The sequence below is a fragment of the Astatotilapia calliptera genome, chromosome 8, assembly GCF_964374335.1.
Source record: "Astatotilapia calliptera chromosome 8, fAstCal68.1, whole genome shotgun sequence".
Taxonomy (NCBI): domain Eukaryota; kingdom Metazoa; phylum Chordata; class Actinopteri; order Cichliformes; family Cichlidae; genus Astatotilapia; species Astatotilapia calliptera.
Genome location: NC_137429.1, coordinates 6,592,876 through 6,616,538, shown reverse-complemented (window position 1 = coordinate 6,616,538; position 23,663 = coordinate 6,592,876). Strand labels below are relative to the sequence as shown.

The 23,663-nt window shown below is 39.2% G+C and overlaps 1 protein-coding gene across 1 annotated transcript in view; it reads left to right on the top strand.

Moving 5' to 3' along the window:
• The first annotated feature begins 13,142 nt into the window (after positions 1–13,142).
• Positions 13,143–23,663, top strand: part of LOC113028147 (leucine zipper putative tumor suppressor 2 homolog) — a 44,134-nt gene continuing 33,613 nt past the window's right edge. The window contains exon 1 of the mRNA XM_026178178.2: positions 13,143–13,534. The gene's annotated coding sequence lies outside the window, so the exon portion shown is untranslated. The remainder of the gene's footprint in view (positions 13,535–23,663) is intronic.

Here is a 23,663-nt window from a genome sequence, read left to right as displayed (position 1 = left end):
TACATCCTTTGAGTTTGTTCCATGGCCCAATTTGGGCCAAGCTTTGGTCTCACAGATGGCCTCACATTTGATTCTAGAATACTTATAGAGGAATTCATAGTCCACTCAGTGACTACAAAGTGCCCTGTAGCTGCAAAACAAGCCTGAATCATCAACCCTCCTTTGCTGTGCTTTGACAGTTGAGCTGTTTGTGCTGATAATGCTGTGCATTGTGGCCAACATCTCCACTTTGGTCTCATCTGTCCACGGGACATTGTTCCAGAGGTCCTGTGGATTATACAGATGCAGGTTTGCACACAAAAACCAGCCATGAGAGAAGCGGCTTCTTCTCGGTGACACTTCCAAACATGTCGTGCTGTTCAGTCTATTTCTAATTGTGCAGTCATGAACTTTAACGTTTAGCATGCTAACTGAGATCTATAGAGTCGGTGGTGTAACTCTTGTACTTTGTCTTTGTGTTAGACTGTTTGAAGCTGGAGTGAATTTGCTGGAAAGTCCACTCCTCAGGTGATTGTGGCATAAACTTGACTGATTGACTGACTGCTTTGGTCCTCCATATGTAACACCTTAGGATTATGGGAATGTTGAGGCAGCCTTTGCACTCCAGATGCATAGCTTTGCTATGACTTATGAAATATCAATCTAACCTGAATGTCATACATATGTATAACAACATGCCTACTTTGTCTTCAAAATCTTTCAAACCAAGTGCCTGAATTACTCAAAATGCAACTCAGCTGTTGAGAGTTTCCTTTTTTCTTACTAAAGTTATTTATTCCTTTAAAACCTGTACAAACTCTGGAGCAGGAAAAGGGTTTTGTACAGCTTTTTACTTTTAGTAAAAATGAGTGAAGTTGCTCTTTAGTACTTTTGTCCTGTTGTTTGCCTCGGTGTGGACTTCGCAGACACTGGGGCCTCTCTGTCTGCCTCTGATTTCTTTGCTGGCTCCATCTTTGACAGACCAGTCCAAGGGAAGCTCCTGGCACCAGACTCATCTTACACGAGGTATGTGCAGCCTCGAGCTTCTCGGATAGTTGAAACTGTAAAATATTGTTGTAAGCTGTAGGAATAATTCCTGTGTGTGTTTGATGAACCTAAATCACTGCGTATGAGACAGCAGGAGGGAGACAGGTCTTTGTATAGAAGCTCCATCATTTTGTTCTCATTTCTGCTTTTCTGACCCTTCTGTTAATGCTGAATATTTTCTGTGAATGTTTTACTGCTGTGTAAGTACACACTGCTCGCCATAATAACTCCAGGCTGTGTGCTGGATGGGTCCGTGTGTCCTTTTGACTGTGTGGGTGTGGGATATGGCCCGAGAGATCTCTGAATGGGGCTCTTTGTGTTTTAAGACATTACTGCAGCCAGATGATGGTGGCTGTGTCGCCCGCCAGCTCCTTAAAAATCACAAAAATGCACAAAAAAATACAACTGAGCTAAATGAATGCAGACACATGAATGTACAGTCATAAGCTATAGGATTACTGATCCTCTTCCAAGTAAGCTTTTAAAAATATCTAGAGTTTCATTGTTCTTTTTTCCTCTTGTAAACAGGTGGTGAAAATCCAAATTAAATACAAGAATCCCTTTGTGCAGCAGCACAGCACTCTATGTCTGATTGTTCTCTTTTGTTGTGAATGGCCTCTGCTGATCAGAGCTTTGCATGCCTATTCAAATAGTTGCCATCTGGAGAGGGGAGGAGATGAAACAACTCCAGTTATGAGGCTTTTAATCATGAAGGCAACAAACAGTGCAGGGACCAAAAGGATGTGAATTAAATGAGGCCGAGAAAAGATGTTTCAGCTGCTGATAAACCCTCTTCCTATCTTTCTAATAAAAACATCATCAGGTGTCAGAATTAAAAATGCCAGCCCACACCACAAAAACGGAACAAGAAGCTTTACATCAGTCAGGGAGAAATAAACTTGCATGCTGCTCCCTGCATGATCCGATGAATGCATGACATGCAGGCATAGCTCTCCGCCCCATTAGCTGCCCTTCATTAAACCTCAACTATTTCGACCGAGTCTGGAGGTAATTTCAGGACCTTCAATCAGAGTTAATCAGCTGGGGGCTTTGGTCCTGCGGTGATCTTGGGATCATATTCTTGAGGCTTTTCTGCTGATGTTGGCCTCCATGACAGGACTTTCACTGCAGGAAAGTCAGCCTAGAACACAATAGAGTTTGGAGGTATTTTTAGATAAATTAGGCAACAGTGCAACCACAAAAACATGTTCCTGGTTAGGTTTAAAGTATTAGTTTCATAGAGTCATGTTCCTTGTATTATCTTTGGTTCCTATTATTGTCCTCAATTTTCCTTTTTCGTGTCTCCTGTGTTCCCCTCTGTCTGTCCCCCACAGTTTGGTCTTGCTCCTTTTTTCAGTTTACTTTCTGTTTTATTTTGAAGGTCCGCATGTGGTTTTTTGTGCTTTTTCTTCTCTCTGATCTTTTTTGAGCCATCAGTGACTGATTGAGTTCACCTATCCTTGTTCTGTAATTAGTCTGTGTCTGTTACATAGGTCTTTGTCAGTTTATCATCTCTACACATTATTTTTACAGAATCTTCCCTGGTAATGGATTTTGTTGTTTTTATATCACTTAACCTGAATCATGCAGCTCGTTTTGTTTACTTTTTGTTTTACAAAAATCCGATGAATGCATTGGCGAGAACACTTGAGTCCGTATCTTGCCCAGGGATACTTTGCCACACAGACTGGAGCAGCCAGAGATCAACCCACCAACCTTCCATTTAGTCACCCCCAATCCATCTGATGGTCTCCTACTCCACTTTTCTCTCACTCATGAGGAAGATTCAACGATACATAACAATATCGCAAATAATTTACATTTAAGAGATAGACATCATCATACAGACTCTGTATCTAGAACCTAGTTATTCTTTCACTACTGTGTCCAGGGTAAAACAAACAAAAACACAACAGCTAAGCTCTTAGTTCTTAAGCCAATGTGAACGAGAAGTCCTTTTTGTAATCATAAAGACTTGAACATTTAGATTTTTATTACATCTGAGGAAACAATGCAATACAATGCAATCAAAAGTTCCCAAACAAAAGCTCGGTGCAGGATTAATTTTGCATCCTTACCAGCTACCATTCACTTATACTTTACTCTATGCACTTTTAAAACATATCAAAACATTTCCTTATGCCATTTTAGTCCATAAACCCCATTAGAACCAATCGCAGGAAATATTATTTGAGCCAGACTCACAGTAGAATAGAAAGCGTAACAGAACATGCTGAGAGAACACCAAGTGCTAGAAGGGGCACACTGAGTATGTAGAGCAAGTTCAACAGTACACTGAGTCTGTGACATTACAAAGATCTGTTTTTAAAACAGTAACTTTCTCCATCCATTCAAGTGCAAAAGTGGAGGCCAGACCAGAATCACCACATTCCTGTCCTTGCATTAGAGGCACTGGCTATAAATCTTAAATGTTCATAAACAGAAACCATTCCCATTATAGCGCCATAAAGTGCATGCCTCATTTCTCTGTGGTTTTGCAGTTAGAGCGTGTTCAGGACTCATGTAGCATGCGGATGGACCAGAGGCCATTTCAGACTCACAGCTGATTCAAGATGCCCCACCACCCCCGGGTGGTGTCAGGACATGAGGGAGGTGGGGTTTACTCTGCCTCACTCACGTGCACTCAGCACGTTTGACCCACATTAGCCAACACTATGCCTGCTGTTGCTGCTGTGTATATTAATAACCAAGCTCACATTCTCCTCTCTGTACTCTCACATCATGAAGGAGCACAGTTTTCAGCCCATTATTTGAAACTTAAAATATATTTTGTATCTTTTTTATTACCAATAAAGAAGTTAATTAAATGATGAATTCATCCAGTTACAAAGGATATTCTTAGGAAGTATTTCTCTGTGAAATAAAGCTACTGAATGACAATTTTCTACATGACTATTTTGGTGTTAGTATTGTTTAATACTTAATGCACCTTTGCACATGCGTGACGTAAAGGAAATGGGGAGATTTTGAAGGTTGCAGACCTTTGTGAGGTGGAGGAAAATGCTGTCGAAGGTGAACTGGACCCTTTGGAGAATGCCTGCAGTGCTTTGCTTCTCTGTGTGTGGCAGTCAGAGCAGTTCACCTACAAAAATCTAAAGGTCAATGAGCATGTATGGCTTTTGGGTAAGTATGTCTCACATCAGGTCCTGCATTCATGCAGTTGCTATTATTAAATATTTATATTTCTTATTGATCTTGGTTCTGTATCAATTTCTCTATTCCTATTTACATTGCCTTGTGATTTTAAGTATTATTTATCAGTTTTATCCTCATTAATAGCTTAGCTATTTGTCTTCATTCTATAGCAACGTCCAAGTCATTTTTATTTATTTATTTTCCAGACCTACTTTGAATGAAAGTGTTTTGCACAATGGGGCAAAAATGAATACAGAGAAATTGACAGGGTGACAAACACAGAGAGAAAATGATACAGAAATCAATACGTCTTAAAATGAATGAATCAATACAATTTTAATTCATTCATTGATTATATTGATTCATAACATTAGTCATGCTTACTGTTATAAAGGTAAATAAACACAAAAGAAAATTATTGCATTGAGTGAATTAGTTAGGAAGCAATTTTAACACACCCTGCAGCTATGTGAAACATTACCCTCAAAAATACTACTTACTTACTGCATACTCTCATTTGCATCTCTTTTATAATACTCCATGGATAACTGCTTTATTATTTTTTTGTGTGAAATCTAGTTTAAAATGTAACCATTTAGAATATGCTCTGTTAAAAAAAGGCAGGTGTTATAAGATAAAGCTTCAGCCGACAATTTTCAGTCAAAAATTCGCTTTATTTCCTGTTATTTATTTTCTTTTATAGGCATTGTTTTGTTGTTATTTTGTTTTTGTTTTTAAAAAATAAAAAATTTTAAATATTCTTTTTAATATTTTTCAATAATGGTTTTATTAAACAATTTCTTAATTTATTTAATATTGTTTTTCTTTCTTTCTTTTTTCTTTTTCTTTCTTTCTTTTTCTTTCTTTTTTTTAAATTTTGATGTCTGATATGCTTAACTGTCATGTAGAATTAGTCACAGACATTTAGCTGACCACCCACTTCCAGTGACAGAGCTGTACTGTAAACACCTGCCGTCTCACTGTGCTCAACTGGCTTTTAAACATGAGAGGAAAACCTTTTGAGAGTCACCAGCATGCCCTGTTCTTATGTAACACCCAGATCTGGCCAAAGAGAGTGCTGAGGGGCTTAATCTGCCCTGGCACCAAGGGTGTGGAGGCTATTCAAGAGCCCCGAGGGGATTGGGGAGGGTGCACAATCTTAGGTGGCAGTTTGGGCTCTTGTATTTGCTATAAAACTCAAAAAGGTTAAATGAGAGGGTAGGTGGGGTGACAGTAAGAGCATAATAGCAGTAATAAGAGAGGAGGTGCTGTGGTTGTGGTCAGGAATGTGGCGTCTGTGGCTAAGCGAATGGATGACGAAACTGTTAAATGGCGCTTTGAAAGGCAAGCATCTCTGATTTTAATGAGAGAAGGGCCTCATTCCTCTTCAGCAAGTGGTCAGAATTAGTGTCCTACTTCGGAGACAAGTGAGGCTCCTGGCAGAGCCCCTGCACCTCACACCAAACTTTCTTTTAATTTAGCCTGAGAGAGAGAAAGACAGAGAGAGAGAGAGAGAGAGAGAGAGAGAGAGCAAGATGGGGACAGTTCTGCTGAACAGCCAACTGGGCATACTCCACAGCCAGGCCAAAGAAAATGTCCATTCACTCTCAAATTAGCCGTCTGCATGGCCACCTTGAAAGGAGGCCCCTCTCTACCTAATCTTCTCAGACTGTGTGCACACACTGGCTGTCTGCTTCATGAGCGCCTGAGCACTGAAACCACAGCAGTTAATTGAAGCATTATCAGCATAAGCATGGTCAGTTAAGCTGATTATCTAACTGTGGACTATCCTCCTTAAAGACACATAAAAAAAACAGGGGACACATATGAATCCTGCATGTTGTCTTTAAAGGCCATCAGTTTGGCACTGTGCAGGAAAATACAGAGCAGCAACTGTGGATTGATGGATGGATAGAGAAGATTGTTTTTCATCTCTACTGAATATTCCCCCCATGCTCTCCATCAAATTATTGTACATTTTAATTAAGCTCCTCAATTACAAAAGGACAGCGTTTGATAATGAGGATCAAAGTGAGTGCACTATTCAGTAAATGACAAAGCAGCTCCCTTGGCACACAGATGCTGAGATTAGTTGGCTGAGGGAGTCTGGCACCTCACAGCTCCAGCCAACAATGACAAAGGAAGCTGAATTCCTGGAGAAAATAATAATGCAAAGCTTCTATGGAACAATGCCAGAAACATTAATAATGCTATCAGGCGATGTCCTCTGACTATGCATTCGATGCTTCAGAAATACTTCACACATTGCTCGTGCATAGCATCTGTTTCTTGAAGATTAGTAAAGACAAGGAGGGACACATGCAGACTGGTTGCTTTGCTATTACAGCACATGTGGAAATATTCATAATCGACTTGTCCTTGGTTAGGACAAGCATAAGAAACATGCGCTCAACATCAACCATATGCGGGTGACTGATAAGAACAACGACAGCTTCTGTTGACATATGGTCCACTGCTTGACCTCATCTTCTATCCATCACAATTTTCATTACATCACCTTTCTCACTCTCGGCAGTATTTTGAGAGAATAGTACTGTATTTTGGATATATTTTCTTTTTTTCCTTTTACTTAAAGACATTTGCAGTGCAGGCTTTTGTTTTTTTAGCTGTTGAAACCCATTTTAATACACTTGACATCATTTTAAGTGTAATATTTTTTTTATTAATGTAGTTATTAAACAGTTATAACCTGTTACTGTAATGTAACAAAATCAATTTAGTTTTACTCTATGTCCATTTGATGCAATATTATCAAGACAACAAACATATTGAGGCCTTAATTGTGTTAAAATCACAAGTTCAAAACCCTTTGTGGCTTCACTACACCAGCTTACATTATATCCTGTTACCTGTCTGGTTGCAGTGTACATAGCTCTACCCCTTTGGCCTGGTAGGCCTTTTACTTCCTTACCACCAGACTGAGAACAAAGAACCTGTAAGTTAAGAAGACTCTGCTTAGCCTTTTAACAGATTATCATGCAATGGAACGAGATCTTTCCTCCCTTGATGTTTGGTTATGTTACACTAGATCCCTGTATTGTTAACTTTAAAGAAATGGAAATGCTAAGATGGTGGATGCATTAGTGACATAAGCCTATGTTATCCTAATTTATAGGATCATTTCAACAGCATGACAGCAGTGTGATTTGGGTTGATCCTTGATTGTATTTTTTTCTCATTTAAATGCAAAGGAAAAAAAATCATTAATTCAGTCAAGTCGTCCATTAATTTATCCATATACCCCCCATCTGTTAAATCTACCTTCCACACAGCTGTCAGGAGAAACTTAGATCTGCTGAAGTTAAACTGTCTGGTGAAACCACCACCCAGACCTTAACAGACTGATAATCTCTCTACACCTGCAATTCTCATACTGTGGTCCGACTCGCGGAGCATGGACTCAAAGGGAAAAAAATTAAGTGTTCAGGAAACTCTTAACTATGGCTCTAATATTGTGTAACTTGAGTAATTATCACTCTTATTAGCTCTGTACACTTTTTGTGATGTCTAGTGGGTAAATAAGCCAAATAAATTCAATGTCCATAGTGTGACTCATAGTTTAGATGTCATACATCACCCTGTGCCCCTACTTTTAGTCTTTTCTTAGGTCAATTCATTAGTTTCTAGCCTAATTTAGCATGCCAAATTTGCCTTCATTACTATTATGGTTCATGACTTCTGGTTAATCGCACCAAAAGTTATTAAGGTTTTTGAAAGCTCATATAGAGGTTAAAAGTAAAATTATTTATTATCTCAAAGGTATATAGTACTCTGGGTAGCATGGTGACAGAGTGGTTAGCAGGAGGGTCCCGGATTCAAGGGCCCCCCGTTGTGAAGTTGTCCTCATGTGAAAATATGCTCGAATTTTAGAAGCCTACACATCAGTTTACATGTCAGTTTACACAGTTTACGTGCCAACCTCCAAAATTTGGCCTACCAGTGTCTGTGTATCACGTGAAGTTTGAAGTTACAATTTGGTTTAAATTAAGTAATAATTTGGCCAAGCTGCTGTTTGTTACCACCAACCCCCAAAGTGTAATGAACAAGAATACCAAGAAGCAGAATTTTCCCTTAATCTGGTCAACTAAATAGCATAAATTGCTGTCAGTTGTATTACTCAGTGACATAAAAATGTCTGTTTCACATTATTCAATTTTGATTTAGCTCGTTTTGCTTACAGCTTGGGGCCTTCATCTGTTGGTGTTTATATTAACAATCTTTCAGTTTACTGTTGAATCATAGGGCTGGTAAGCAGGACAAAGAGTACAAACACATGACATGTGGTTTACTTCCCCCCTCTCTACATGATATGATCGTAGCAGATGAAGATAAAACACGCACTGTGTTTAGGTTTATGCGTCAGCAGGTCATTCCCATTGCTTGTCCTACTTGTCATTCATGCATTTTGCTTTGACTAACCTATTTTCCTTATGATGAGTGCTTACAGTATTTTGGTTAGTTCATTATTTTCCTTCCTGCTGGAGATTTAGAAATGAGAGTGTTTATTTGTTTTACTGGCAGTTTACATTCTTCTATCTTTCAGTTAATCAGACTTGTTTATGTGTGCAAACACGAGCTAAAACTGACGTCAACGTAGAATAATTGCAGAGATCTTGCTGTGTATTTTGCTGCAAATACCGTACACCATGTAAGTCAAATGCAAAGTGCACAAACAGGGATATCACGCAAGTACACGAATGCTTTTATACTGCACCTGGGAAAACCTTAAAATGTTTTTCCTGGCTTTTTTGCTCATGCTTAATGTATCATAATGGAAAGCACTGCAGTTTCACATTCAGGAAATGGACTCTCAAATAGCGGAGATATAGGGGCCATTTTTGAGTGAAATGAGTTGCAGCGTCACTGACCACTTACTCTTCACCAATTACCTCCATCCGGCATGTTCATGAATAAAATGAGCTCACAGTGGGATGTGGAGGGTTCATTATCAGCCAACACAGCATAATTTGCTGATCTGAGCAATGATAGGCATCTTGGACATGCGTGCAGGAGCTGAGAGCAATGTGAACACAATGTCCTCATGCTCGAGTGGCGAGGAGCGCACTGATTTCGGGGAGTCATTATCAACAAGCACGCAGCATTCAACCCACACACAATTATCAATTACTGTAACAACTCTTCTCAGATTCTCTAGAGACCAGATAAGTGCAGGGCAGTTTTTTTTCCTCCAGTCCTATTATGTCTGATTGCTGTAGCCCCACCAGTCGAAGTCAAAAAGTTGAGTAAATGTACAATCCTGCAAAATGGAGTACAGTGGTTTAAATTTAAAGATTTGTTCTTCATATAAAAAAAGTAAATAAACCTTTCTGTGCAAACCCACAAGACATCCACATCCACAAGTGTGCATGTTTTGCAGCTGCATTTTAAAACAGTGGGACAACTCTGGAGGCTGTACTAGTGATTAGTTGGTCATAGTTAGCCCATACCATAAACTGTATTCAGGAGCTGGACATAGCTAGTTACCATCTTAGGGTTTATGCTACCATCATTACCATCTTAGTTTTATGAGGTAAGGAACTATCACAGACCTGACTCTAAAACTGAGGGACACTACACCTCCATAGAGTAGAAACTTGTCAGTCACAAACTAGACTTGCCCTAAAGTATACCCTGCTTCATTGTTCTTTTAGACAATAATGAGGACCAAACTTTGCAACATGACCATCGTGCTATATTTGATAAGTGTGAAACTAGTGATTCAGCCCATTAATCTATAAGGAAAGGTTCTACTGAAGCCACAAATCAAGGAAACTAAGTGCTCTGTTCCCATACTATTGAATTTTCTCATATGACGTCATGCACACTTTACCCAAAGTTGTCCAGCAAACTGGATGCAATACTGTTATGGGGAAAAAATCCCCCACCTGGTTGGCAGTGCTTCCTGGAGGTTGCTCCCACTCTCTGGATGAAGTGAAGGTGCTGCACTAAAAACCTTGCTGGCAGATTGCCACAGTTGCCTGTAGTTTTTCATGTTTGTCTGCAAACCCTTGTTTGTGACAGTAAAACCTGAAAAAGTGTGATCAAAACCAGAAAAAATAAGTAAAAGTTGTACTATAGCACTGCAGTCAAGATGTTTCCAAAGATGTTTCCTTCCCACTATTTCACACTCGGCTGCGAACCGCTCCAGTGCGAGCTGGAGGCCACCACCTGATGAAGCCAACATAACCACATCATCTACAAAAAGCTGAGACAGTTTTCTGAGACCATCCAGTTGGAAGCCTTCCACCACTGGACTGTACCTAGAAATTCTGTCCATAAAAATTATGAACAGAATCGGTGATAAAGGGCAGCCCTGGCGGAGTTCAACTCCCACTGGGAATGAATCGGACTTATTGCCAGCTATGCGGACCAAGCTCCTGCAACGGTTGTATAAGGATCAAATTGTATAGCAACGTGCCAGACACCCCATAGTCCTGAGGCACCTCCCACAGTCGAATGCCTTCGAGTCCACAGAACACATGTAGACTGGTTGGTCAAACTCCTTTGCCCCCTCATGTATCCTTGAAAAGGTAAAGAGCTGGTCCAGAGTTCCACGACCTGGGACAAAACCGCATTGTTCCTCCTTTATCTGAGGTTCAACTAACGGATGGACTCTCCTTTCCAGCACACTGACATAGACTTTTCCAGCGAGGCTGAGGAGTGTGATCCCCCTATAGTTGGAACATACCCTCCGGTCCCCCTTCCTGAAGATGTGAACCACCATGCCAATCCAGAGGTACCCCACCTGATCTCCACGCAAAATTGTAGAGGTGTATCAACTAAGACAACCCTACAGGATCCAGAGCCTTCAGGAACTCAGGGTGAACCTTGTCTGCCCCAGGGCTTAGAAGTTGTTTAAATGTGATTTCAAGGCATCCTTGTCTGTTACTTTCATTCAAACTACGACCACAGCACAACACACCACACAGACCAGTGACCGACAATCATTTTCACAATGACTGCCATCAAACTCCAGGAAGTACTCCCAACTGGTTGGGAAACTGATTTTTTTCTTCTTCTTTCTTTTTCAGACAGAGACCATGCCAGATGGTCTCTGGCTGGTCGCTAAACCTGTGACTGGAGTTTTATCCCTTGATCCTACATTGTCACCATGATTGTCACACATGGTTAATGGTCACATCAGAGGAGTTGGTCCCTTGTGGTCAGTGGAAAGAACACAGGTTTAATGTACATTTGCCTTGGCTTCTATTTTTAGAACTGGAAGCTATGTGCGTCTTGGTTTGAATTGCCATAAAATTGTGTACAGACAGAACTAAGATGGCTCAAAAATGTATTATTTCAAGTTATATTATAACAGTAAAACACAACAGGTTATTCCAACCATGCATTCAGACAGGACGATTTGATTATTTACAGTTTTTCTGTTCATATTTTGTGTTATTATGAGACTATCTATATGTCTATATATCACTCTCTCTGTGTGGACTTATATTTAACTTTGGACTGACATATCAGTCAACGTTCAGCTCTAAAAACAACCAAAAGAACGAGAGTTTTGATGCTGTTTTTGATCTGAACCCTCTGTGCAACTGTGCATATATAGCCTTCTTTCACTCCTCTGGAGCATAAAAGCTTGTCTGAGAGGGTTGAGGTTCGTTAGGTGTGACCTCGTTCTACATATTTAGAATACAGAGCAAAGAACTGGTTGTGCTGGAGCAGGCTTTGAATCTAGGGTACGTTATCTTCATCACAAAACTGTACTGTGGGACTATGATCCCTTTACAACCCAATCAGAGCGGTACCATCTGCCGATTGATAGGCTGTAATTAAACAGTGTGGTGTTTTAATGTGGTAAACATGCACTGTTAAATATTTCAGACTGCTGCAAATAGCTTTTAGAGACATATTTTTCTGTATTTAGGGGCATCTGAAAGTCACACTGGGCTTGCTGGATAAAAGTGTGTGTCCGTGTACAGGTGTTGTGCAAACATACTTGTGTTTATATTACATTGTGTGGAATTACCTGGCTTATGGGGTCAATTGGGGTCAATCTCCCATGACATAAATCGTTACTTTTTGTTGTAAAGACTTTGTTTAAGGTTTTATCAAGCTAAGCTTTGAGTAATTGTTAAGGGCTTAGTTTATCGCAGTTCATGTACCGAAAGCACCTCACAGCGGGAAGCTATCAAGTGGGCTTCAAAGTAAAAGCATGTTGTTTCTGTTATTTTGCCCCCTCTGATCATATAACATGCCTTAGTGTTTGTTTGATGTACGAAAGAAACTGTAAGCTAAGAGTGTGCGCGTTTTGGTCCTGCTATGACTTCTAAAATTAACATCCTGCTGCCACTTTATGTTTGCTTTTACAATTTCTGTGCAATATGCAGAATACTGGAGAAACCTCTTGCCCTAATGACAAACTTTTACAGATTAATGGCAAAATGATGTAGGTTATTATGATCATTATTACTATTGTTTAACCACTGTCCTCTATAAATTCTTTCCAAGAAACTTATAAAATAAGTATTTTTTAACTTACTGCTATTTTATTAAAACCACAACGGTAGGTGAATCTCGGATAACCAACTTCACTCATGCTTTTTTTTGTAATATATAAAGATAGAATTTAAATATAAACATATAATTTAAATTAGCATTAAATTAAGAAGAAAATGTAAAAAAAAAGAAATCTACTAGACCCCAAGCAATTTCTACTTAGGTTCAATGCACAAAATGATAATTTGAAATGAAAAAAAGAATAATCAGTCTCTATATTTTAAAACCTCAAGAGCTAATAGTATTGTTGCGGATCAAATATAAATAATTAAATAAATAAATAACCCCTCAAATCAAATAAACACCTCCCAGGACTATTGAAGGACTCTTTTTGAACCTTTTTGAATTAATGAAGATATATTCTTTTAATATAGTTGCACTTTGTTGTTTGTTCGCTTTTATTTATTTATTTTTTCAGTTTTATTTTAAAAATTTCTTTGCCTGAAAATGTTTGAATGAAAATCTTATGACATTTATTCCTTGTAAACAGTGTTATTTTGAAACATATTACCGGATGTAACGTCAGTTTTTCTCACCAGCTTTCCGCCTCTCTAATGAAATACGAGCAGCTCCCGTTCAGCTCCTCGCAAAGCAACAAACGCGCTTTCAGCGACAGGAAGAGTAACGAGACAGCTTGAGCAAGACTTGAACATGCAGTTTTGTCAGCTCAGCCGTGGCTAAAGTTACGAGTTTGTGGATAAGACAATTTAAAAAGAAGAAAAAAAAACATTCCCGAGGCATCCTGATTTTCCTCCTCAGATTTTTCCACAACAGAGCAGAGCAACTGTCCCGGACTGTCCACAGCACTCTGTATACGGTAGGCTCTAACTAACCTAACAATCAATGAAAACATGATACAATTAGTGTGCGTGGCTTTATGTCGGGGTTGAGTTGTGCCAAAGCATGTGTGTCTTATTGTTTACTTTGAACGCACAGATATCCAACTTTGTCACACCTACTCCACACAGGTGTATGATTGGGAAATAAAGAGTAGGTTCTTTTTCTTTTGCACTTTAAAAAGTCTCACTTCCCTTTTTTTTTTTTTTTTATCGATGTGTGCATCGCTCATGACAGGTTGGGTGGGTTTAGACACAACAAAGTGCCTCCTGTAGTGTATCCAGACTCATTTCCTGTCCAGACTTCAGCTTCAGTGTAGATTATAAATCAACAGTTTCATTATCGTGGACTTCCAGCATGTCCTCCTCATCGGTCTCTTCAAGACTAATCTGGTTTCTTTCCATCTTATCTGTTTAGAAATGGAGAGCTGGCTAATTGCTGTGCATTATTTTAGTCTTAGGGACATGATTGCTTTTCTACGAACTACTTAAAGTTGTCATTTCTATGAAGAATCAGTGGGTGTCTTTCACACGATCTCCTCAAAATTTGTATGTACAATAACCTAAGCATGTTGAGTGCTAAAAGTGGGCCCTCATGGCAATAAGAGCCTTTAAATTTGACCCAAAATACACCTTAGTTTTTTTGTCCCCCTAGCGAACTATAAGAAACCAATAAAACATTCACATTGGCAGCAATTCTTTCTGTTAGTCTATGTAGTATATTAAATTTGTGAGTTTTGGTTGGTTGTTACACTTTGTGTGGATGTATATTTGCTTTAGCCCTTAAATTGTAATGTGGACATCAGTAGGCTAAAGTTATATTAGTTATTAGTCAGTTATTAAGTTATTAAAGTGATTATTATAAGGAATAAAACCTTGTTATTTGTTTCCACCCACACTTTGGGTCTACATGATGTGGAATGTGTTTTTCCTTTGTGGCTTTCTTGTCTTTTCTAAAGCTAGAAATGACCAAACGTGCAGCATCACAGGAGACCTGAAAATCTAGGCCTGCTCCACAGGCGGTGAGTTTGTTTTAGGATTGGTTTGCTGCTGTCAACCAGAATGAATAACACCAGCAGGAGCTCAGAAAAAGTTTTACTTAACAACAAGCAAACATGAAGTCTTTGGGGGCAGTGGCAGATTTTATGACCCAATGACAACAGAAAGTAGGAGAGAGCAGTTAACATTCACTCAAGTACTGCCTGACCTGCCCCTGGGACAGAGCAGCAACATATGTGAATTCTTAAAATGAATGGCATTCCCCCCGTGACGCTGTCTGCAGTGGAAATTGGCTCGACTCAGACGCACATTTACAGTACTGTTGCCCGGTGTGCTGTGAGGCCACACTTTGATTAAAATTAAAATCTGTGAAACACAAAAAAGTTTACATCTATAATAAGAAGGATTTATGCTGCCGAAAAACCCTAAGTGCACTTATTTTAATAATGAGGTAAAAAACAACAACATTCCCTCTATTTTAGGTTCGCAGCTCAGTCATCTGTAAACAAAAGGCCAAATGCTTGGAACAAGATAACATAGTAAAGAGCAAACAAAGCGAACAGTAGGGCAAGCTCCGGCCTTCAAACCCCCACAACTCTGCAGGATGCTGTATTGAAATTTCTTCTGCTTAAACATACAAAGCAAGGTCAAACCCGCACCTGAGCAGCTTTGTCAGTGAGAGGCTAGACAGCCTATTTGCATTGATAATTTGTCAAGTGATTTTTCTAAGCACACGGCAAGCTTCCCTAATTTCTAGAGGAGTGCTTTGTCAGCATAAAAGAGCACTCCTGACACTAAGACATATCCCGCATTGTGTTTTTATTTTCTTCTCTTTTTGCATGACGGGTGAATCATGACTCTCGATGTTTAGGGTTGAGGTGTGATGACCAGTATTTTGCTTGGTTAACAAATCTGTGTTTGTTTTGTTTTTTTCTGTCCTGTATTGTATATGTTGAAACCTTTAAATAAAAGTGTCAGTAGGGTGCTTGAACCATCAGTCACACAGGCCTAGAGACCAGTTGGCGACCACCCCTGGGAAAATGTTACCTGCCCCGTGGTTGACGAGTGGTTGCTGGCTGTCCCTGCCAGAGAGGGTGTTACAATGAACCCTCTTTTGGTCATTTGCAGATTGCCACAGTTGCCTGTAGTTTGCATGTTGTTGAGTTTATTCATCCTAGTTAAAGGCTGCATGTGGGAAAACACCTGTTACACCTACAAAACTCCCAAAATCCAAGACTAGTCAAGCTGCAGAAAAGGTTTTGCTAATTCAGGCTTGCAAATACTTATGTGCTCATTTAATGTAATCACATTTTTCAGCTTTTTATGTGATTATTATGAAACAAACTGTGTGTATGAGACACTGGCGGCCTTGAGGCACCGTATGTGCTGCCAGTTAAAATCACCCCAAGCACTAGAAGAGAAAGCACTGTTTTGATAGGGAGGTTTACTTTAGTGCAGTGCGCATTTGGTCATGTAATGTGTCTTCTCGCGGCACCACACCTTGTTTGTTTCTAGTCAGACTTGTTTTAATCAGGAAGGCTGAGCTGGAGGTATGAGTGTATATTAGTATTAAAAGGCCATATTGTTTTTGTTTTCTCTGATACTTCTCAGTTGTGCTGCTGTGAACGTTGCCCTTGAGCTCTTTAAACTAAAGGTCGTGGCCCTCTATTGTTTGTTTTATGCTGCACAAACTGTCTCCTTGAAGGAATAATAATATGAGAGAAACTTTAAAAGACAAGGGAACAATGGCAAGATAGCGGGAGCTGTCAGGAACGTAAAAACATGTGTTGTATTTAGTCTTCGTGAGGGCCCATCACGCCACATGAAGTGCAGATTTAGTAATTACTGGGTTTCTTTGTTTATGCAGCGCCTCATTGTGTTGAATTTGTTCTCCTCTCAATGATTGCTTACTGTAATTAGTGTTGTTGCAAACTTTCCCACACAACAGTGTTTTAAAACTGTCTGAAATTATGATGCTGGGACTTAGTGAGGCTTTTAACACAAATAGCTGGAGAAGAAGATTGGATACAAGCTTTTATTAGTATCAACATTACAGAAGAAGGAATAGAGCTCTACTTGAAGATCAATAATTCGCTGGGAATTATGTCTTAAAGGAAGACTTGCTGTGGGCTGATATAAAATCCATGCTTTTTCGACTGTGTACAGATGAGCTGAATGGGGGTTTCAGGTAGCTGAAAGACTGCAGGTTGTTGAAGATGTTGACTAAACAAAGTGAGCTGTGACCAGGCGGCTTTAACTGTGTGCCCTCCGTTTTCCCACTGTTAGAGTTACTGATTTCAAATAGCTTATAGTGAAATTCCAAATCTCTTTTTGTTGTGATATGATTAGATAGGCAGTGTTTCCTCCTCTGACCTACAGTGCATTTATAATTACTTTCTGCTTTTGTAAACAGTCCTTGAGCCTGTGTTGCTGGGCACACGTCTGTAAATGACAAGAAAGGGCAATTCTTTGTACTCTTGTCAGTTCCTGTATTTTTATATATTAATACAATAGGATGTGATAATAGGAATTTTTTATGGAAACCAGAACACCTTGGCAGGCTAAGTACGAGGACATCAACTCTAATCCAGGGCTTTTCTTGTCTAAGAACTAGCTTTTGAGGAAAAAGTCATACTTTCTCTGATGCAATACCTTGACTTCAGTTCTCTTCTAATACTGTAAACGAAGGATGAAGCCGCGAATGATTATTTTAGCTGATGGAAAATTACTTTCAGGGGGTTCCGACAGCACGATTTGTTTAAAAAGCCTGTATTCCTGTCTTTTTTTCTTTTAAGCTTCAGTAAACAAAGGTTCTCTTACATAAAACTGATGAAAGGTTAAAGGATAAAACCTCTTTGTTGGAGGGTAAACTTCTCAATATGCAGGAAAACTTTGGTAAAGTAACACCAAGCCTGGCTTAAACATGGTTTTCCTGACTCTGTAAAATGAAAGTAATACATCTAAGCATACAAATATGCTAAACTGGTATTTATGAGTAAAAGTATACATGACAACCAAACCAAAGTAAGGACCAAAGTAGCCATAATTACTTTTTATGCCTCATTTATTTGCACTACTCTTATTTCAGCTCAGTGTCAGAGTAATTAGGTTACTGGATTAAGTTGTCATTTACACTAGTTGCTCTTCTTCCTGCTGTCACTATGAGTACTCCTCCTCACACATATCGGCATATTTTTATGCCTTTAACTTGTCAGTGTGGTTCTTCATGAAGATGGGGATATGTTACATGAGTTGACGGGGAAGGCTTTGCCTGGCTTCTTCTTCTTCTTCTTTTTTTTTAAACCACAGTTTACAGTTGTGAATGAAACTATTATAGATACAGATATTACAGAAGCTATAGATGTAGCAGTCAAATAGTCTGACTCAAGTGTCAAGGAAGCAGACTCAGCAGACATTTCGGGTTCCCAGAGATGAGCGATATATTTTCAGTGACCACCATTATATGTGAAACTGAACAAATCTCCCCAAATTAACTTAATTAACAAAAACCAAAAAGCAGATGAACTTGGTAACACAACACACCTCTATGTCAGAATCACATAAAGCTACTTTTCTGATGGCTCTGTATGGAAGGAAAATATTCAAGAAATCACTTTGTGTCCTGAAAAACAAAAGGAAACATTCCTATGAAAAAAAAACAAAAAACAGTCAGTCATGACATCATCAGTACTTTAAAAATCAGGATATGTGGAGCGGGCCTTTCCCACACCTGACATACAAGAAGACTAAGAATGAAGAACTAGTGTCAGTATGCACAAATGAGTCAATCTGCAACATAATAAACTATAAAGCAACATGGGACCAAGTATTTGCTTTAATCTGCTGAATGTTTGATTTTGACGTCAACATAATGCTTACACAAACAAACCTGGGATACTAAGTGCAGCAGTGTTACTTTGACAATAGCAAATCATAGCCAATAAACACATGTAGAGAATAATGTGCAAAAAGTCAATACTTCTGAGATGAATGGAGTATTTCAACTACTCATCCACTTTGTCACACCTCTAAACTGCTGACCCTTTGCTTTTAGCCTCCTCTACTTTTAGCTCTCCTATGAAGTGTAACGACTAAGAACCAGCATAGAATTCTGCCTAATAGATCAACCCATGTCACTTTCGGAGTCTGTGCTATAGCAAGGAGTTGTCCTCATATACTAAACTGAATCTTTTAGCTTATTGATAGTAATTTTAAGCAGTTTCCTGTTATTTCTAACTGTTGGATAAATGGTCATGTCTATTCTGCTTCAGTAACAGCAACCCAATCTAATAAAATAAAAACAGCTGGTTTTAAAAAATGACATTTGTATTGTAAAAATAGAATTGGAAAGGGTTTTTTCCCCCTTTGGGAATGGACCTAGGACCTATTTTTGGGGGCACCAGCATGGCTACATTTTGGTTCAAAATCCATGAAAAGCCTGAGAACTCTGCTTGGAAAAGGTGTTATGAATAACAGAGCCCCTATTTTGGCAGATATCCTAGATTTATTATATGAAAGATACGTGAAGGGGGCCATTATGGCCATACAAATAAAAAATAATGGAGAATCTTTATATTTTTTTAAAAAATGCACCCCACAATTAAAATAACTTGCAGGTTTAATTTACTGCTGAGCATTGTGACCTGAGCTCCTGTCGAGGATTTGGTTTGGTACTCCTAGCCAGCTCTGAGCTCTTTGCACAGCTGGACTGAACAGCTGTTTGAGGGCACTGAGAGGCAGGGGCTGAGGTTTTAGAGACCTCAGATGCCTGAGCTTGGGAACCAGACAGGACATTTTGTGGCCTTCTTTTCTGCCTAATCTGTCCTGACGCGACCAGGTTGTGTCTGTGATCATTAAATTTTGAAGAATACAGATTAAGATGGGGAGTATTTGGAGGATTTAACAGCAGATGAATGTTACACTCAGGCCTCCCAGTTTCTCTCCTTTGTTAAATCTCATGGGATTTTTTTTTTTTTTTTGCTTTGTCCCAATTTTCAAGTGCAGCAGCCATTTATCTGTGGACATCTTTTACCTTCTAAATTGCCATTTTTTGTCCTCCTTGTCTCCTTTCCCGGTGCTTTGACTAATGGCCCCATTTCAATGCAAATGGACCATGGTGCCAAAGCACCCTCCATCCATATTTTAAAACTTTTGACTTCCAAAACTTTGGCCAAAAGTTTTTGTTTCTAGAAGATTTCCCAGGACTTTTTTATACCTCTACAAAAACCCATAGAACCACATGTAGTACAATAACTTCAATATGTTATATGTCAACATGATCAACTTATGTTTGTGTATTATACAAAGGGTGTGCAACTAGGAAATGACTTTAATGTTAACCTGTTGATTTTCTGTCTAAAAGAATTCATAGCTTGAACTTATAAAGGTGAAATTGCTTGATTTATAAAATATTCAGCAATGAAGCATTGGTGTGCATGTGACAGAAGATGGGGAACGAGAGAAGGCATCGTAAAGAGAAGACAAAAGAAAGCCACTAAAGCAAAGACAGAAGATTTTAGAGCAAATGTTGAAGATGAAGGAGAAAAATGTAACACATGTAGTTAGGCCCACAAGTGGTGTCCTTACCACAGTGTGTAAAACAAGTATAAACAGATGTTTAAGGCAGGAATTCCCACTGATTTTGAAATAAGAATCTCAAACCCTTGACTCATGCTGGTGTCATGACACTGACGTCATTGTTTTGCCAGTATGCAGCTGTCAGAAAAACATTGTCAGTCAGTTGATGAGCTTCAGGGCACGTGATTCAGAGAGACTGGAGAAGGTTCCCTTTTGTAACTGTTTTCTTGATTGATTGTTTTGCCAATAAAATATCACAAAATGTCAAAAATAATCTTAATTTTTTAGTAAATATATTGATGGTTTTTTTCCCCCAACTAACTTTCCAAAACTCAAACAGTCATTTTACCTTATATGAGAAGATTTTCTGATAATAAGAGGACTCATTTGTTGCAGTAATACTTCAATTCAGTTTCACTGTCTGGCCTGACTTTGGTTTTTTTTAAATAGACTGATCAGCCAGTGCTTTAAAAAAATAAATTCAGGGTTATTTTTTATATTCAAGTGTGACGCAAAGTGGACATGACTCTACCAGTTTTTATTCTACAGACAGAACAGAGTTCATCCCCTGAATACCGATGAATGTAGAATATAAAAGCTCTCTCCTTTCAGTAAATTTCTAATGTGCTGTTTAGAGAAGCAGGCTGAACCTCTCATATTTCTCTTTACTCAATCACTGCTCCACCGCTGTAACTGCATTCGTTCTCTTAATCATCCCCAAATGTTTTTCCCCATCCCCACAGACTTGACCTGTGCCACTGCCTCCTTTCCTGCACTCACTTTCTGAATGGGTCACAGTAGTGACTACATTTACAGTTTTGTAAACAGCCCTGATAAGATACCAGAACGGCTGGGCTTAGTTTCCTTCAGAGATAAGTTGCTGTCATCAACATCACTCAGGGAAAAGTGTCCTTGGTGGGTGGAAGGTAGGAGAAGACACTATTTAAGTCTGAAGTCATTGAATGAGCTACAAAGCATACTGCCAGAGTTCTAACAGTGTATTACAAGCCCAGTGGGGATAGGTTATATATTTTATAATACAAAAGCTACAACTTGGTTTAGCTATTCTGTCTTACTACCTTCTTGGAAGTGCTGCTAGATTAAGCAGAAGTCACAATCATGATTGGTCATTTTATTTTGGTAATTGTTTGATAAATGTAATTAACTTAAGTTAATAAGATGCACAATATTAACTTATTACACAGAATTTTCTTGAGCTTCAACTTATTAAAAAAGAGGTGGAGGTGGTGGGAGACCCAGGGTCTTTAAGCCCCAGCATGGACTGATTCATAGCGCTTTTCTACTCAAAGCGCTGTATACAACATACCTCGTTCACCCATTCACAACCACTCATACAAGTGCAAACTAATAAACATTCACACTCCAATGAACGCATCGGAGGGCAACTTGGGGTTAGTATCTTGCCCAAGGATATTTGGCATGCAGACTGGGAAGCCAAGGATCGAACCACCAACCTTCCAATCAGTAGCTGATCTGCTCTACCACCTGAGCCACAGCCACCCCAACAAGGTTTTGTTGTGTTTTAAATCTTCTCTTCTTCTCCTCCAACTTCATCCAGGCTTATTTTTGTTTATCTAAGAAACATCTGGAAACTCAAATCTTTACTGTCAGCCAATAAAAATTTGCTCTTTACATACATTTTCAGTCGTCCTTGGTTGCTTATAGAAAAAGCTAACCCTTGCACGCCATCCTACTTGTTAATAGTTCCTTTAATTTTCTTCCACTTAAACTTAGTATTTCATGCAAAGCCTTACGTGGACAAGCTCTTGCTCATATATTGTAGCAGATCTGCTGAGACCTTATTTGAACAGTTGGCCTTTCCCATCATCTGAACAGTCGTTTAATTGTTCCACACTTAGTTTAAATTCAGAGATCACCAGATGAGATTGTGGTGCCTCAACTTTGGAACAGCCTTCCTCTATCCACGAGACAAGCTGAACCAGTGGTTTGATTTAAACATCAGCTGGAAACGAATTTTTTGTAGGTTACCTTCTCCTTAATTATTTATCCTAGTGCAGGACTCCCATGCCTCTGGAGACCTGCACAGCAGCCACAGGGAAACCCCTGGAAAGTTCACACACAACTGCCTCACAGTGTTTAATGTGGGCCAGTTGACCCTAAGCGATCCACAGACAAATGCAGTTGCTGGCGACCATGATTAAATCTGCCTCAGGTTCATCTACATCTACCTGTTGAGTTTAACTTCCTCTTGGCAGATCTTTTATGACCGAACGCTACCTTTTAGTCATCTCGCCTCAGGCTGTCTTAAAAAGTGAATGAGTTTGAGCATTTAGGGAAGAGTACAAACACACCGTTATAAAAGAAAGGGTGTGTATATATTGTTATGAGCCAAAATCACCAGCATTGAAATTGAATTTAATATGACATTGAAGACCCAAGCAGATATTATAACTACTATTTTATAGTAGAATCATAGTAGGCTAAATAATCTTTGCCACATGAAGCGAATCAGTGGTCTCCCACTAGTTATATTTGGGTATTACGACCCCAGTGCCTCTCTTTCTCATCACTCTCGTCTGTGTGAAATACAGATGCTAACAGTGCTCCTGTGTTTTCTCTGGGCTTTGCAATCACTGTTAGAAAAGATTAGTGTAGCTATATTAAATTGTTTGCCCCTGTCAGGGCCACTGGGGTTATCAACTTCCCTGGTGGAAACCCTGTATATAGAGCCTTTATCTTTAATGTCAGAAAGACCAAAAAGTCCTGCAGCAGATTATATGGCACTGATCCCTAATCTCGATATCATTGAGTCAGTCTGAGATTACATAAAGAGCTAGAAGCACCTGAACATGCTCTGAAAATGGGGGACTACGTCTAAAAATGCGTGCAGTTTTTAAATGGTTAATGCAATACTTTTATTAAATGTTTCTGATCCCATTTGCTATGAGTCTACATACTAACCACATGAGGTTAATTTGTCCACTGTTTTGGATATGTTACAATAATGGTGACAATGTTGGATCAAGTGAAGAAGGCTCCAGTTGCAGGAAAAACCATTGTTAAAACCCAATTATTCAGGCCTACAGACCAGTCAGTGAGCCCCTGGCAACCACCTGTCACTAGGGAAAAATTATATTCCTCAACTGGAAAAAATGTCTGGTGACTACTTTGGTTGCTAGCCTATATGCTGCTGTTGTGGTTTCTTCTTGGTTTCCAGATTGGGTTGCACTCTTTCAAATTTTATTTCCACTTTGTTAGTAGTCAAAGAATATTTGTAGACAAACGTGGAAACATTACGGGCAACTGTGACAATCTGCTATCAGCCAAAGCAATCAGCCTCTGATAGCCAGCAACCACTGCCAACGAGCCAGCAGTAACCTGATGCTAGCTTGTACATTGCACTTGTTCTAAACATGCATTGCATAACAGCATGTAGTCACTGTGAGCATGTTAACATGAGTGTTTAGCTCAAAGCACTGCTCTGCCTGAATTAATCTGCACAGAATTACAAAGATTCCTGTAAAATATTCTTCTGCTTAATCATAGGAGGGC